Source organism: Oncorhynchus tshawytscha, linkage group LG15 (assembly GCF_018296145.1).
Source record: "Oncorhynchus tshawytscha isolate Ot180627B linkage group LG15, Otsh_v2.0, whole genome shotgun sequence".
Classification (NCBI taxonomy): Eukaryota; Metazoa; Chordata; class Actinopteri; order Salmoniformes; family Salmonidae; genus Oncorhynchus; species Oncorhynchus tshawytscha.
The window spans coordinates 11,071,578-11,083,937 of NC_056443.1; the positions used below are offsets into that span (position 1 = coordinate 11,071,578).

The 12,360-nt window shown below is 44.2% G+C and overlaps 1 protein-coding gene across 1 annotated transcript in view; it reads left to right on the forward strand.

Moving 5' to 3' along the window:
* The first annotated feature begins 419 nt into the window (after nt 1-419).
* LOC112214397 (D(4) dopamine receptor-like) overlaps nt 420-12,360 on the forward strand; it is a 31,252-nt gene continuing 19,311 nt past the window's right edge. The window contains exons 1-2 of the mRNA XM_024373088.1: nt 420-864; nt 10,130-10,317. The gene's annotated coding sequence lies outside the window, so the exon portion shown is untranslated. The remainder of the gene's footprint in view (nt 865-10,129; nt 10,318-12,360) is intronic.

Genomic DNA, 12,360 nt, shown 5'->3' on the forward strand with positions numbered 1-12,360 from the left:
TATTGGTGAGACTCGTTGAGATATACGTGTAGTTCATTTTCTATGGTTGGTTCCATGGAAAATCAAATAGAGTATAGAACCATGTCTATTCTACGAGCTCTATTTCTGTAGCTGGCAAGAAGCCCCGAAGCACTGATTCAGGTGCAGCGGCTGTAAGAGAAGGGGGGAGTCAGAACATAGCGAGACCCAGTGATAGGGCAGCAGCTGTTCTGTGAGAGTAAAGGGAGTGGCGAGGGGTGCGCAGCAGCCTTTAACTGTTAACCAATCACAGGCAAATCATGACTAATTAAGCACGTGATAGTCCCTCAGCATCCAGAGAGAGAGGGAGAGAGATGTACAGAGACGGACAAAAGTGAGGACGAAAAAAAGAAAGAGAGAGAGAGAGAGAAAATAGAGAGAGACAAATAGAGAGAGAGAGAGTGAAAGAGAGAGAGAGAAAGAAAGAAAGAGACAGAGATACATTTAGAGAGTGAGAGGAGAGAGTTTGTGAGTTCTAGCACACTCTCTGTGGCTGAGTCGTTGAAGAGGGAGACGATGTGGGCTCAGTCACGTTGTGTCATATCATAAATGTGAAGGCAGGGGACAAGTTTCTGACAGCTCAGTCATGGAATTTCCCTTCAGACAGATGGCTCATCAATAGTAAAACTCTGCACAGTTGCAGCGCAGGAGGAGATGGACTAGTGTGAGTGTGCGGCGGAGCGAGGGTGAAAACAGCTGTTGACGGACAGTTTTGTGGAGCTGGGAGAAGGAAATCAGCGGAGCAGACAACATCAGGGCTGACTGAGACAGTTTGGACTGGGAACCTCGGAGTGACAGGGGTAACAGGATTGGTAGACTTCATGGGGTCAAAGGCTTGATGTTGATGTGAGTACCTTTTTGCCTTTTGTGCTATATTTTTTTTGTTTTGTTCTGTGTTTTTGGAATGTTCTACTCTTGTTAGAAAATCAAGTCCTCTAATACCATTAACAAATAGTGTAATTGATATAAACATGAAAAAAGGAGTCTTAATAAAAAAGATCTGCATGTAATGGTGAAAATGGTCATTAGGGAAATGGTGATATGATTCTGCATAAGTATACATAATATGGTTGTTATATCCAAATGTTCAACAGTAATAAACAATTAATTCAAGTTTTAAAAATGGCAAATGCACACTATTGGTATACTAGAAGAAATACAATTTCAAAGATTGTCATATTAAAGAGAATTTATAATGACTATAATTACTTTCTTAATCAAAACAGATCAGGCATGATTAGTATCAAGACAGATAGAACTGTTGTCCTCAATCTAATCATCTTAATGGTAACATCTCTATTCAACCACTGAGTTTGACATCAAAATATATCAGCTTTATTAAATTAAAACGAATAACAATTTTCAAAAGCTAGGGTGTCCAATGCCCATTAGCTTGACCGTCCATGTTTTGTGCTACCTTTAAGTGGTAGTGCTTTCTGATCTGATGTGATGGGGTCGGGGTCATTTGGGGGTCATTTGGGGGGAGGCTGTTGACGTTTTATTCCTGTTGTTTATTTGAACCCTTACACATCTCTGTGAAGAGTGCATGCATTTAGCCTTCGACCAATAAGAGAGTGCACTGCTGGCCTCCTCTGACCAGTGACACTTGAGGGGATGGGGGGGGGTCATATTCTGTCTGTGAGATATGATCCCCCCCAGGGTGGCATTGTACCCAAAAGGAAATAACCTCAGAGCCTTAAAGCCATCGAAAACCTGCAGTTACTCATTTAGTACTGCCCAGACAATTACAGAATCATTCCACGCAGAAACGTAATTCATAGAACAGTTGTGCTCTATTAGTGTGAGTAGTGATAAAGACCAGCATCCCAACTATATCTCAGTATTTCCATTTCTAAGAAACCAATAGACTCTACCCTACTGAAACATGCTGTCATGACGTGCTCCTACTGCCTCCTGCTACACACTAAGGCACAGCCACATGTAGGACATACGCAGTATCATAACCTCTTGTTAATATGTCCTGGCTCCGTTGCTATCTTCTCTAAACCCAACGCCACCACCCTTCCTAGTAAGCAGCTGTTGGCACAGTTGGTCACAGCGGCTTCGGGGGCTTAATTTGGACCCTTCACCACCCAGGTCACCACCAAACACCACCCAGCCCAGTCTGGTGAGCTCTGGATGGGCTCTAACGCAAGGATAAAGACCTTGTGTCAGCCACAACTGGTGAGCACATGTGCAATGGATATGGAGCGATAACATGGGACAGGACAGGTGGTAAGCAAAAACACAGTTGAAGGGCAATGAAAACCTAAAAGAGGCTAGTTAAGTGAATTTTTGGGGGATATTGATAAACACAAAGTAAGATTTAATTTCTTATCTGTCAGACTGTCGGTAGACTATATAGAGCCGTCAATGAAACTGACGGATAGCACACCCTAGAAAACAGCAGCGCTGTTTAATGGAAAAGACTACCCAGGTTACATAAACTACACATAATTCGACATCAGCACATTTAATGAGCAGAAAACATAAGATAAACAACTTTATTCCTGAGACAAGCTTTAACTTCTATCAGCTTCCCAAGGCACCACACTGTGCTGCTCTCTTTAACTGTCTCAGGTGTGAAATTACTTCCCTGACCCACCCTTTGTGTTTATATTCTTTAATCCTCCATCACCTGCCACGACGCTGTCCAATTTAAACCTTCATGGAAGGAAGAGTAGAGAAAGTGTTGTTGCCTCTCAAATGGCACCCTATTCCCTATGTAGTGCACCACTTTTGACCAGTCCTGCACTTTATAGGGAATAGGGCTCCATTTGGGACACACTTCAAGAAACTCTCAGATCAAGCCCTCTATAAATTCATATGGCAGGCGAGCTACAGGTTAGTTTTAGAGCACCGAGCATCCTAATATGCCCGCCTGCCGCCTCGTTTGCTATCGTTTTGATGAACACGGTCATTTCAGAATCAATGGGAGGTGCACTGCTAACTTACATGCTATTTCTGCCGTCATTGGTATGCATGCAGCCTCCAAGTCAAGATTCAATCAAGCCGCACTCTATACATTCCCAAGCAGACATTCCCTGTCAGATACCCCTTACAAACTCTATCTTAAATTCACGACTATTGATAGATGAAAATATATGAAAATATGAATATGAAAAATATATATATATATATATATATATATATATATATATATATATATATATATATAGAGAGAGAGAGAGAGAGAGAGAGAGAGAGAGAGAGAGAGAGAGAGAGAGAGAGAGAGCACTTATACCTTTCTCCAAGAAGACCTGTCAGATCGGAAGGCTAGCAGTGAAGGATGGAAGATGAGGTAATGAGGCTACTGGGACACAGACCTGTTGTGGCTGGTTTGGTGACTCATTGTAATGGTTGGAATTAAATGAATGGAACAGCATTAAACACATATCAAACACATTGTTGCTATGCAACGTGATACCATTAAATTAATTCCATTCCGGCCATAACTATGAGCTGTTCTCCCCTCACTAGCCTCCACTGAAACAGACCATGCCCTGTATTCAGACTGACTGCCTGAAACGAGCTTCAATGTCATACAACACTCCTTCCGTGGCCTCCAACTGCTCTTAAACGCTAGTAAAACCAAATGCATGCTTTTCAACCGTTTGCTGCCTGCACCCGCACGCCCGACTAGCATCACCACCCTGGATGGTTGCGACCTAGAATATGTGGACATCTATAAGTACCTAGGTGTCTGGCTAGACTGTAAACTCTCCTTCCAGACTCATATCAAACATCTCCAATCTAAAACCAAATCTAGAGTCGGCTTTCTATTCTGCAACAAAGCCTCCTTCACTCACGCCGCCAAACTTACCCTAGTAAAACTGACTATCCTACCGATCCTCGACTTCGGCGATGTCATCTACAAAGTAGCTTCCAACACTCTACTCAGCAAACTGGATGCAGTTTATCACAGTGCCATCCGTTTTGTTACTAAAGCACCTTATACCACCCACCACTGCGACCTGTATGCTCTAGTCGGCTGGCCCTCGCTACATATTCGTCGCCAGACCCACTGGCTCCAGGTCATCTACAAGTCCATGCTAGGGAAAGCTCTGCCTTATCTCAGTTCACTGGTCACGATGGCAACACCCACCCGTAGCACGCGCTCCAGCAGGTGTATCTCACTGATCATCCCTAAAGCCAACACCTCATTTGGCCGCCTTTCGTTCCAGTTCTCTGCTGCCTGCGACTGGAACGAATTGCAAAAATCGCTGAAGTTGGAGACTTTTATCTCCCTCACCAACTTCAAACATCTGCTATCTGAGCAGCTAACCGATCGCTGCAGCTGTACATAGTCTATCAGTAAATAGCCCACCCAATTTTACCTACCTCATCCCCATACTGTTTTCATTTATTTACTTTTCAGCTCTTTTGCACACCAATATCTCTACCTGTACATGACCATCTGATCATTTATCACTCCAGTGTTAATCTGCAAAATTGTAACTATTCACCTACCTCCTCATGCCTTTTGCACACAATGTATATAGACTCTCTTTTTTTCTACTGTGTTATTGACTTGTTAATTGTTTACTCCATGTGTAACTCTGTGTTGTCTGTTCACACTGCTATGCTTTATCTTGGCCAGGTCGCAGTTGCAAATGAGAACTTGTTCTCAACTAGCCTACCTGGTTAAATAAAGGTGAAATAAAAAAAATAAAAAACTGGCTGAGACATGCCGCTCATTATGCTATTAGGTTGTATTTGAGCGTTTGCCACCTGTTGCAGACACTTTTACAACATCTGTGGCACCGCATCATTTGGCATGGGCAGAGAAATGACATTTACTATATGTATCGTGGAGAAATCATCTCTCAATAAATCTCTCACAGACCCATGATGATGCGAATGGTTCCTCGCCTCATGCAAAACGACAGGCAGCTCATTAGCCAAGTAAATTAAATCTGAGGCCCCGGATCAGCATCGTCGTTATGACAAAGGACGTTTCTAGGATACCGACCGGCTCGTCGTCTGTGTAGGGAGACCGGAGTGACCCAAGTGTCCAGTTGTTACCGCTACAGTAGTACTAAAAGACAGCCTAGTACTGACAGACATCACACCACAGTAGGCTGATGATGTAAATGTTTTGATTTTAGCCGGGTTGTTTGGCAAGGGTGTTGTGTTTGATAAATGGCACTAGTGGTGGTGTGGACTGTGACGAGTGGTGCTGGACAATGGCCACTCAGTCAGCCACGGCCGACAGCAGCTAAGGATGAAAGCAGAGAAATTCCTCGTGGAGCAGAGAGAGAGTGGGAGAGAAGAGAGAGGGGAAGAGAGAGAAAGACAAAGGAATACGAGAGAGACCACAGAGAGAGCGGGAGAGAAGAGAAAGGGGAAGAGAGAGAAAGACAAAAGGAATACGAGAGAGACCACAGAGAGAGCGGGAGAGAAGAGAAAGGGGAAGAGAGAGAAAGACAAAGGAATACGAGAGAGACCACAGAGAGAGCGGGAGAGAAGAGAGAGGGGAAGAGAGAGAAAGACAAAGGAATACGAGAGAGACCACAGAGAGAGCGGGAGAGAAGAGAGAGGGGAAGAGAGAGAAAGACAAAGGAATACGAGAGAGACCACAGAGAGAGCGGGAGAGAAGAGAAAGGGGAAGAGAGAGAAAGACAAAAGGAATACGAGAGAGACCACAGAGAGAGCGGGAGAGAAGAGAAAGGGGAAGAGAGAGAAAGACAAAGGAATACGAGAGAGACCACAGAGAGAGCGGGAGAGAAGAGAGAGGGGAAGAGAGAGAAAGACAAAGGAATACGAGAGAGACCACAGAGAGAGGAGAGAAAGACAAAGGAATACGAGAGAGACCACAGAGAGAGCGGGAGAGAAGAGAAAGGGGAAGAGAGAGAAAGACAAAAGGAATACGAGAGAGACCACAGAGAGAGGGGGTGAGAAAAAAAGAGCGATAGGATCGATGAAAGGAAAGGAAAATATTGATATTGGAGGGAAAGGGTCGGGGGAGGGCGAGAGAGAGAGAGAGAGGGATAGAGGGCAAATACAGGTCAATGCTCCTGGGTGTATGGTACTGGTATGGAGATGCGCACACACATAGGAAAACGCACATCATACACACTCCATTCCAAGTCCATTCCAACAGCATTTGAGCTAATTAATGTTGACAGGAAGCTAACACATTACGCGTACACACATCTGCAACATAAAACGATTATCCCACAGAAAGATGCTTTAAGTATGGTTTAGCATTCTTCTTCTTCTTTGTGCGAGACTAAACTTAGCGTGTGGAACAACATCTCGTCCCAGGAGTCAATACAAACACCCAAGCTGACAATCACACTATCCTCCTCTCCCAATACTCATTATGTAGTCTCCATGTTAGCTGTCGCCTGTGGTCCCGCCTGGCTAATTGACAGTTCAACACACTGTACAAGAGCATGCAAACAGAGGATAACCATTATTTTGACTGACTGGCGGGAACGGTGAAAACCGGGAGAAGGGTAGTTATCTTGGCTTGCAGTTGTTATCTTTCTGCACATACTGTTAACCCCCACACGGACGTACACACACACGCACACGCACACACACACACACTCAGACAAGCAAACACACACATCGACTACTCACGCACGCACATCTGACCCCAGCATGTCTGTTTCTGTTTTCTAATTCCGACAGCTCCTTGCCCCATCTGCTATTGTTGTCTCTATTGTGTCCCGGCATGCTCTTTGGCCGAGCACTGATGGCTCCTGTGAACAGAAATGCTGTAAAAAATCTTTGTAAAGGCATTTAAGCAACACAAAAGATAATGTCACAGGCTGTCTCCTGTTCAAGTATATCTCAGACACAGCTAAAAACACCTTCTTATTAAGCAGTGTCTGCTGTCAAAATTTGTCAGCCAGAAAAAGTTTCAGGCTAGGCTTCAGTAGGAAAACAAATTGACATTCAGCATCATATATCTATGTTCTGCTGTCTAGGCTGCATGATTTCTCGCTTATATCTCTCTTCATCGCTTTCACTCTCTTTTCCTCCTCTCCCAGCCCTATTGCCTCCCTCTTTCTGTCTCAGTTTGTCTCTTGCCCTCTCTTCCTTTCTATGCCCCCTCTCACTCTCTCTCTATCTGTGCTATAGGCAAAGCTGGCGGGTGATTTAATGGTGCTCTGCTGAATGTCCCCCCCCACACACACACACAGATACGCACACACCCGCCAACTCCCACATTCAATTCCCTTCCACTCTCCAACCCACGGGATGTTTCGCTGACCCGCCCAGTGTGACAGTTTGTCTGTGCACTTGCCACCTCTAACATCATAATTGGCAACTAGCAGAGTAAAGAGCTGGCTTGGGCAGAAAAGCACAGGCATCCATTATTGATAACAAACCACAAACAGCATCAGTACATCAACCTAAGCCCTATGAGCACCACTTATCAGTGGCTGTCATGTACTGTAAAGGTGCAAAGTGGAGGTATATAATTACAGCATTCCATTGTTCCTTCTTAAGAAGAATATCCACCACGGATTAGACCCGTTGACTAAAACGACGGTCTCGTGTTCAGGGGCCATGTTGAGGTGTGTAGGTGCTCATATTGGCATGTCCAGAGGTGTGGGGGGAGTAGCTGTGGTTGCGTAATGTATTTTCATACAGAGAGGGAGAAAAAAAAAAACATCACCACCGAACAGCATCTCTGAACAATAGTTGGGTGAGAGAATAGAATAGGTATGACCTATTGTATGACCTCTCTCTAAAAGTTCACACATAGAGTAATAGAGATACACACAATGCCAGTGGAAAGACATTCACACCTCCTACAGTATGTACCATTGGTACTGTAGTTGACCCTTTCCAGCCACAATCACAGTATCTGTAAGGAAATACTTGAAACTTGCAACAAAACAAAACTTAGCCTACATTTGAAAAAAAAAAATATGTGCAACTTTATTTGACAGGGTATGAATGCAGAGATTCATCTTAACAAAATGACAGTAACACAACAAGCAGTTTTATGGTTATCTAAATGATTTGCTGTTTAAATGAGGGCAGCAGAAGTGAAAATGCACCAATAGGTTCCTCAGTAGCCGCCACTGTAATGCGTTTTCATGTAAGTCTAGCTCTCCCGACAATACTCACCTGAGGCTGTTCACCTTGATAGTGGGGTTTTGGTCGGTAATTAATCACAGTTGGGCTGTAGTGGCACTTCCAGAGAAATCCCAAGGCCAATTAAACAGGAATTGGAGCCGAACAATGCCCAACTCTGACAGTCTGACAGACAGATGACAGACAGAGCGAGAGGGAGGAAAGTTGCTTTGACTAATGATGTCTGGGCACAGTTCAAAGTCTAGTTTTTATTTACATTTGGTTGAGCTGTCAATTTAACATGAATTCAACGTGAAATCAATTTTTTAAAAATGTCACAATGTCATTGGATTTAGGTTAAAAGTTGGGTAAAAAAAATGAAATGCCCTTATGTTGATGACTTTTTCCAAATCTAATCCGTTTTCCACATTGATTCAACATCATCACATATATTTTTTTTTTTTTTTTGGGGGGTGGGGGGGGTTGAAATGACGTGGAAACAACATTGATTCAACACATTTTTGCCCAGTGGGTTGTTTGTGCACTGCAGAGTAGTTTTCCCCAGGGGGATGCGGGGTTGTTCTAAGAGTGGTGATGACTTTCTACGTCCTTGCTCTGCTTTTTCAGTCCATTCCATCTGATCTGATAAACCTCAATAACTCCCACTTTATTTCGCTGTCTTGTTTTTTTTCCTTTCAACCACTCTTGTTATCCTACAAGCTCCCGCTTGGTTTGACATTTACGGCGGAACGCCGAGTCCGCCGACCACGCAGACGAATTACCTTGCTTACACAGCAGGCCTATGCGATGTGCTTGGGTGCATGCGTGTGCACGTGTGTCCGGGTTGCTCTGTAGAATTTAAACCGAGATATTAAACACAGCAGTGAGCTTGAACACCCTTCCAGATGACAATTCAAATTTCCACCATAGATCAAATTCAAAAGAGCATCTCCGTCTCTGCTTGGGACAAACGCTTCTATTTGGCAATCTGTGGCTATTATCAGGAAGAGATCGCTGAGAAAGGAACATCATCAATATAATCACCAATGAATGCATCCGGACTGCCCAGATGTGAGAAGAAAATCATTTTTGGACCAGAGCCATAGGCACACAGAACATGACAAACTCTGTTTGTACATAATGTGTCAACCTATTGGGCAAAAACTGTTTGAATCAATGTTTTTTCCACATCGTAAAAAAAAATGTGATGACGTTGTGGAAAACTGATTGGATTTGCAAAAAGAAATTAAAGGAATTTCATGTTTTTTTTTCACATAACTTCTCACCTAAATCTAATGACATGGGACATTGTTTGTTGATTTCACGTTGAAGTCACATTTAGTTGACAACTCAACAAACAAAGGTAAATCAAAACTAGACCAAACCACTCCAAAATTGGATAAACAAAAAAAACACTGCTTTCATATCTCATCTATACAAATGAAATGAGCTGGATGAACAGTTCGAGTGGTTCTTTTTGTAGCTTGTGCGAGCTCTCATGGGTGTCATGGCAACCCTCACCTGTTGCCGCGGAGAAAAAGACAGTTCCATATCACAGGAAAAAATGCTCTGATCTGGAGCACGCTCAGTGGGGAGACTGTAGGAAAACAAGATGTGTGTTTCAGAACAACATGCAAAACAACACACAAAAACAACAATACGACAGGGAGGGAGGCTGCATATGATGAAATCTGAATTATAGCTAGAGTTAAAAATATGACACGAAAGAGGGAATAGTAATAAGCTTTCCTTAGAAAGCTTTCCTAAAACTGGCTGACGAGAGCAAAATGCATCATACGGGCTAGATTTCTGTATTTTGAAAGCTACATATCTTGAAAACTTAATTGCTGACATGCAAAACAGTTTGGGAATACATCAACAATAGACTAATACCAAACGTTTTTGTGGGTGGAGTTTTCCTTTAATCCGCACTGATGTAAAAACACAGATGCCTACTGTACCATCACTTTGGATGAAAAATAGCAGAGGTCACTTTGGGCTACTGAGTTGCAGCAGAAGCGGGTTGAAGAAAATGTGTTTTTGTTACATCCCACCACTTCCTCTTCCCTGGCAGGTGTGATCTGTGATGTCACTCAGGGAGATGAGCATGACTGAAGAGTCAACTCTATAAAACATGGCTGTCACGGGTCTCAGCGAGGGGAAGCAGTTGGCTGACACACACACGCTAAACACACTGCGTCTAGAACCAGTGGTCAGGACACACATCACGCTCTGCGCATCTCCCGGCCTCACTTCATGAAGGTAGGAACATCTGTCAGGGTTGTGAGGGTGTGATGTGATTACACACTTCCCTCTGTATTGATGGACATGATTTGCATGCACGCACACACACATGCACGCTCTCTCTCTCACGAGCCATCAAACAGGCAAAGCATCAATACAGGACTAAGATCGAATCCTACTACGGCAGCTCTGACGCTCGACAGATGTGGACTTGCACACTATCACAGATTACATGTGGGTAAGACTATTAAACAGGTTAACATTAGCAAGGCCACAGGGCCAGACGGAATACCCGGATGGGTACTCAAGAGCATGCGCTGATCAGCTGGCAAGTGTCTTCACTGAAATGTTCAACCTATCCCTGACCCAGTCTGTAATACCAACTTGTTTCAAGCAGACCACCATAGTCCCCGTGCCCAAGAATGCCAAGGTAACCTGCTTAAATGACTATTGCCCCGTAGCACTCACACCTATAGCCATGAAACACTTTGAAAGGCTGGTCATGGCTCACATTAACACCATCATCCCAGACACACTCCAATTCGCATACCGCCCTAACAGATCCACAGATGAAGCAATCTCTATTGCACTCCACACTGCCCTCACCCACCTGAACAATAGGAATACCGATATAAGAATGATGTTCATTGACTACAGCACAGCATTGAACACCATAGTCCCCTTCAAGCTCATCACCAAGTTCAGGACCCTGGGACTGAATACCTGCCTCTGCATCTGGATCCTGGACTTCCTGATGGGCCACCTCCAGGTGGTGAGGGTAGGTAACAACACATCCTCCACTCTGACCATCAACACGAGGGCCCCTCAGGGGTGTGTGCTTAGTCCCCTCCTGTAGTCCCTGTTCACCCACGACTGCTTGGCCGTGCATGACTCCCACCTCATCATCAAGTTTGCTGTTGACACAATAGTGGAAGGACTGATGACAATGAGGCAGCCTATAAAGAGGAGGAAAGAAACCTGGCAGTGTGGTGCCAGGACAACAACCTCTCCCTTAACGTCAGCAAGACAAAGGAGCTGATTGTGGAATACAGGAAATAAAGGGGCGAGCACTAAAGAATGAACATGGACACACACACCCACACAGTTGTGAAGAGGGCATAACAGGACCTCTTCCCCCTCAGTAGGCCGAACAGAGTTGGCATAGACCCTCAGATCCTCAAAAGCTCCACAGCTGCACCCATTGAGAGCATCTAGACTGGCTGCATCACCGCTTGGTACGGCAACTGCAAGGCACCCAACCACAAGCTGCCCAGTACATTACTGGGGCCGAGCTCTCTGCCATCCAGGGCTTCTATACCAGGGGGTGTCAGAGGAAGGCCCAAATTATTGTCAAAGACTCCAGCCACCCAAGCCATAGACTGTTCTCTCTGCTACCTCACGGCAAGCAGTACCAGTGCAGCAAGTCTGGAACCAACAGGACCATGAACAGCTTCTACCCACAAGACTACTAAACAAGACTGCTAAATAGCTAATCAAATCGCTACCCGGACTAGCTGCAAAGACCCTTTTTTGCACTAATTCTCTTGCACTGACTCTACGCACCCACACTAGACTCTACCCACACATTCACACATGCTTACACTGACACCCCACCACACACATACACCCTAAATATGCCCACACACACAACACTCCCACACATGCATACTGACACCACACACACACACACACACTTTTACACTCACCACATACGCTGCTGCTACAGTCTATTATCTGTCCTGTTGCCTAGTCATTTTCCCCTTCCTATGCAGATGCCTTCTGAAAGTATTCACATCCCTTGACTTTTTCCACATTTTGTTGTGTTACAGCCTGAATGTAAAATGTATTACATTGAGATTTTGTGTCACTGGCCGACACACAATATCCCATAATGTCAAAGTGGAATTATGTTTGAAGAAATGTTTACAAATGAATAAAAAACGAAAAGCTGAAATGCATTGAGTCAATAAGTATTTAACCCATTTGCTATGGCAAGCCTAAATAAGTTCAGGAGTACAAATGTGCTAAACAAGTCACATGATAAGTTGCATGGACACACTC